The following is a 5,785-nucleotide window of genomic DNA, read 5'->3' on the forward strand; positions in this document are numbered from 1 at the left end:
TCACTCGACCGCCCACTCGACCAGACACTCGACCGTGTGCAGAGAGGGACTCGACCGAGTGGAGGATGCACGAGAGAAGCCAACTCGACCTGTCACTCGACCGAGCACAGGGTCGAGTTGACCGAGCCGTTGACTATTTTGTCTTATAGTATTTTTAGGGCTTCCACCTCCTCTCCTATATAAAGCCTTGTACCTTCAGCCAGCAAAAGAGTCCAGCTTTTTAGAATAGTCAGAAACCTAGTTTTTACCCTTTTTGGGAATTTTCCCTTTTGCACTTTTATTTTTAGATCTTGTACTTCCTTGAGAGAAACAGACTAGATTATTGTATTTTGTTGGTTTCATAACTTTCAGAATATTAAGAATTCGAGTTTCATTTCTTCTTCAATATTGTAGATCTCTGTTTTATCTTTCTAGTGATGCAAGTTTCAGTATTTTATGGGTTTATTATTTTGATGTTCATCATGTGTTCTTGTGAGTAGTTGCTTAGGATCTTAAGGATGGGTTAGGCTGGATTATGTTTGAGGTTTGTTTGATTTGGTCAAGCTTGATTGTTGTAGATCTCTTCTAGGCTAGATGTTCTTAATGCTGATCCTATATCTGAGAAGGTAGGGTTTGATTTCAAGCATCTTAGCATCACACCAATGTTTAAGAAGCATAGATAAGGCTAGATCTAGAGCTTACCATTAGGCTTGCTAAGAGATTAGAGGTCTTGTTTGGTATGAGACATATTGCTTAATGCCTGCTTGTGTTGATTCTTTACTATGTGAGAACAAGTCTAGAAATGCATAGGTTTGATTGTTTCTTGCCATGAGAGTGGATTAAACATGTCTTAGAAATATATGTCTAGAGATTAGCTCAAAGTTTGCTTGAGATTTGTTGACCAAGTTAGATAACTTCAATCATTAGTCCAGCCCATGAATCCCTCCTCAAGGCCTTCCTTATTGATTTCTTAGCTTAAATCCTGCTGTTTGATCGTTGTTTGATTCGTTTTGGTATTGCTCTGTTTTTCTTGTGTTGCTCTGTTTTTGCGTATTTGTCCAGCTCGACCGTGCACTCGATCGAGTGCTTGCTCGAGTTCATCCCCAAAACTCTTGTTTATGATTTGTGTTTGTCTTGTTTCATTCCTGTTTCATTTCTGTTGCATTCATTTAGCTTCCTGTTCATTATTTGTTTTGCATTAGTTCAATACTTGCATTATAGTAGTTTCTATTTCTGTTCTAGCTTCATAACTGCTATAATCATTTTGTTCCATTTACATTTAGCATCTAGTTCTTGTAGTTTTACTTTCTGCACTTTAAATTTTCATCATAGGATTGTTAGTGACAAACATCCTTTACATTTGGCTTGACTTAGTCTCATATGCACATCTTGATTGTTCACAAACACTCAGATATGATTGACACCTCTTATACTGCAACTGCATAAGGGGAATTGAAACACCTTACCATCCATTAATTCATATCTCACCATTGCATACATTCATCATCCATAACCACAAATAAATATTGTTACAGAGATCTACAACAATCAAGCTTGAACAAATCAAACAAACCTCAAACACAATCCAGCCTAACCCATCCTCAAGATCCTAAGCAACTGCTCTTCATGATTGCTCTTCGTGACCGGTCGAGTTGGTTCTTCTCGTGCATCCTCCACTCGGTGGAGTGGGCGGTCGAGTGGGACTCCAGACCTTGTTGCTTCAGCCTTAACTCTCTTGCTTTCCCTTCATGATTGCTTCACTTCTCCTCAGCATTGCTTCCATGCTCCTTAAGCTCCAAAATCACCTGATTATGCATGAAAAGATGCAAATACAATGCAACTAAACTCTAATGCATGATTAGTCCTAAAGCTATGCAATAATGGTCAAAATGGACATCAAAAGATGCAAAAGATGTGAATAAACTAAGGGAAAACAGGGTAAAATATATGAACATCAGAGAGAGAGAGAGAGAGAGAGAGCTACCAAGGCGATTTCCAGCCGATCTAAATACCTTGAATTTGTGTTTAGTATTTTTCCTTTTTTCCAGATTACATTTCTACTTTTTGTTCTTTACCGTTTTTGATTTGTACTCATTACTTTTCAATGCAATTTTTATTCGTCTCGTTTCTTGTGTTGCTTGTGATTAGATCTAAGTAGTGAACCAAAGGTTCTAGGGATGAGATAGGTTAGTAAGTGTTCTTAATCGACTAGGATGTTTTAGATTGCTTGTTCTTATTAAAATTCCATTTTGGATTAGTGTTCTTAATGCTAGTTTCAGACCGAGAGGTTGAGACTAGATCTTAGGTGTTTCCGCATCAAGAGATGTTTGTTGAAATGATTGAACCAACTAATGCCATAGATTTATTCACTATCCTAAGAGATTAGATGAGTAAGGGATTCATTCACATTAGTGTATCAGATTTTATTGTCTCTTTGGTCATATTTCTCCAACGAGAGTTGGGTAGAGAAGTGATTAAGGTTGATTGTTTCTACCATAAGAATGGATTAGCAAGCGTTAGAGATTTATTGTTTAGGGAATAGATTGCTTGAGGCATGTAAAACATTCTACGATGATTAGGAATGCTTATGAACCATTTACCCCATCCTTAGGAGCTTTCGTATTTTGATTGTTTACAGTTTTTGCACTGACTCGATCCCCCACCCGATCGTGTGGACCTTCGAGTTGTTCATCATTCTGTTCTTAGATTCTTATAACCCGATCGCCTACTCAATCCGGTACTCGACTGCTTGCATCGTGTACCTTGGTCGAGTAGTTCCTTGCTTTATTCTATTTATATTTGTTCATATTAGGTTGTTAGTTAAAACCCCTCTACTACTTGGCTTGACTTGCATAGTGCTGATTGCATTCTATCTACTAGCATTACAACCATTTGGATTGATAACCCTTTGTACTACAACTACATAGGGAATTGACACCCTGGGTGAAAATTCTGTTATCAATTTGACGCCGTTACCATTTGGTTGAATTCTTTGTTACATTTAGAATTTCAAAACTTGCTACATCATGTTTTTTTTATTCATTATTTCGGTACCGAATTGTTTGTTTTTCTGTTCATTATTTTGTATTTCAGATACAACCCGAGCATCCACCCGATCATTCATCCGATCACCTGGATCGAGTTGACCATCAAGTACCTTCTCGGAGACTTGCTAATGCATGCAAACACGGTCCAAAGGTAGCCAGCACCTCAGTCCTTTCATCGATAACATCAATAGACCTCGGCTACTCCAACAGCAACAAGTACAACAACCACTACAGCCACCACTTGAGGAAGATATAAATCAACAAAACGGTCCACCTGCTCCTCAAGAGAGGACCAACATTGGAGCTGGCGATGCTCTAAATACTCACACTCAGAGGCATGGTATTGTGCCTCATGCTGTTCAAAATAACAACTTCAAGATCAAGAGTAGTCTCGTCCAGATAATCCAGAGCAACAAGTTTCATGGACTGCCAATGGAGGACCCATTGGATCATTTGGATGAGTTTGATAGGATTTGCAGTCTACCAAAGATCAATGGAGTCAGTGAAGATGGTTTCAAGCTGCGACTATTCCCATTTTCTCTTGGTGATAAGGCAGACATTTGGGTGAAATCTCTACATAAGGAGTCTATCACCATATGGAAAGCCTGCAAGAAGGCATTCCTCTCTAAATTCTTCTCCGATTCCAGAACAGCAAGGTTTAGGAATGACATCTTAAGCTTTGTTCAGAAAACTAATGAGACGTTCAATGAAGCCTGGGAACGTTTCAAGGGATATGCCAGAAGGTGCCCACATCACGGATTCAGCAATGCATCCTTACTCATCACCCTCTACTGCAGTGTAGTCCCAAAAATGGATGTTGCTGGACACAACCATCAATGAAAACTTCCTCAATAAGGATGTTGATGATGGTTGGGCTCTTGTGGAAAATTTGGCCCAATCTGATGGGCATTACAATGAGGATTATGACCGAACTGTCCGCTCTTCAGGGGAAGACAATGGAAAGTACAAGTGGGACATGAAAGCCCTCAATGACAAGTTGGACAGGGTACTCCTCGCCCAACAACAAAACGTCAGCTTTGTTCATGACGAAGAGAAGTTTCAGCAGCAGGATGGGGAGAATGTCCAACTAGAGGATATCAATTACATCAACAACCAGAGACGATACAACAACGGTGCTCAAAAACCTTTTATTCCATTCAACAAGTGCTCCAATCCGCAACCAAAGTTACCCAGTCGTTACCCACCACCACATCCTCCACCAACAACATCACAACCAGACTTGCCTAGCATGATGAAACATATCCTGCACACTTAGACACGTGCCTCAGTCGAGACAGCCAGGCGATGCCCTGATCTAAATAGTTGCCTGGAGACAAATTATCAGAATCAGAACCTTCGGTTTGACGCTTATAGACAAGTCTGCTTCCACCTCGCTTCACAGGCATTCGCGCATCCATTCGCTTTACAGAGTGAACGGATTTTACCTACACGTGAGGCACCAACAACCATCACTGAGGGCGGTGATGACTTAGATGGGGAAAATTTTGGTCAAGAAACAACTACCGCACATCCACCAAATCAGTCAGCAGCTCAACCCGACCTTGTACTTGGCCCTACTGCCCGGGCACCTGATCGGGTAGATGCTCAGGTAAACCCACACCCTACTGATAAATCAGGTGGGGAAAGGCATAAGGAAAGACGCTTTATTCCTCCGCCTTACAAGCCGGTGCTACCACTTCCTGGACGGTTTTGCAAAGAACTTCTAGAGAAATAGTCTTCTGGGACCATTCGGTTTTTACTCTTCTAGGACCATTCGGTTTTAGTCTGTGATATAAGTTGTTGTTGTTCTTGTTTTTTATAACAGGTTTAACAGACACAAAGGGAGGCTGTCTCGAGCGATTGCTGAAATCTTCAGGAGGAAGTTTGATGGGCCTTACTACAGTTGGAAGGTGACTCCAATACCCATTCAAGAGAGATACTTCAGGATGTTTGTGGTAATGTTGACTCTTTCATAACATGTTATTGTTTACTCTATGTATGACTTAGAATTGTTGCTAACTTTAACTGTTTGTGTGATTCCGGGATTACTGACCTTGTTAAGGAAGGTTTCTTGAAGATAGCCAAGAAGCGGATGGAAGGCATTGTCAGTCAAGTAAAGTGGAGATCAGTCGCAAATTAGGGACGATGTTGCGACCATTTATTTTTGCGACTGTTTTTTAACGACTCCCAAAATGGTCGCTAAGAAGTCGCAAAACCCTTATTTGCGACTACTTAGCGACTAAAATAGGAGTCGCAAACGGCGTGTTTTCTTGTAGTACCAATACCCAAAAATTGGTTCGCGGATGTTACAATTCTCCCCCTCTAACAAAAGATTTGTCCTTGAATCTGCAACACACCGCCACTCGACCGCAAAACTCATCCAACCACCGCCGCAACGGTTCGCACCATCCAAGCATATGAGCTGCTGCAAACAGGACACCACTAGTCAAAAAAGTCCTGATCCCACCGGTCAACAAAGTCCTGACCCCACTTGATGTGAGCGCAGGTCGCGGTCGTTTGCAGAGACATACGGTCGGATGGTCGCTACGGACAGATGGATGGTCACTGCCGACGGTCGGACGATCGTTGCGGCAATCGGACGCGGACCTCTGGCTGCGGAACGACGTACGGTCTTCGAACTAGTCGGTTCTCTTCAAGGCATTATGGGATGGAGGGGATCGACCGATAAGAATCTTTACTCGACGATCTCCGGAAGAGATGGACAGATGGATAGGACATTGCGTACGAATAAACGGACG

General features: G+C 41.5%; 1 non-coding gene across 1 annotated transcript; it reads right to left on the reverse strand.

Moving 5' to 3' along the window:
• Positions 1-3,680: 3,680 nt before the first annotated feature.
• LOC147944383 (small nucleolar RNA R71) lies at positions 3,681-3,787 on the reverse strand. Its single transcript, XR_015558745.1, has one exon. It is a non-coding gene; the product is annotated as a small nucleolar RNA R71 (small nucleolar RNA).
• Between the last annotated feature and the right edge of the window lie 1,998 nt (positions 3,788-5,785).

Source organism: Camelina sativa, chromosome 5 (assembly GCF_030686135.1).
Source record: "Camelina sativa cultivar CO46 ecotype springtype chromosome 5, ASM3068613v1".
Lineage (NCBI taxonomy): Eukaryota > Viridiplantae > Streptophyta > Magnoliopsida > Brassicales > Brassicaceae > Camelina > Camelina sativa.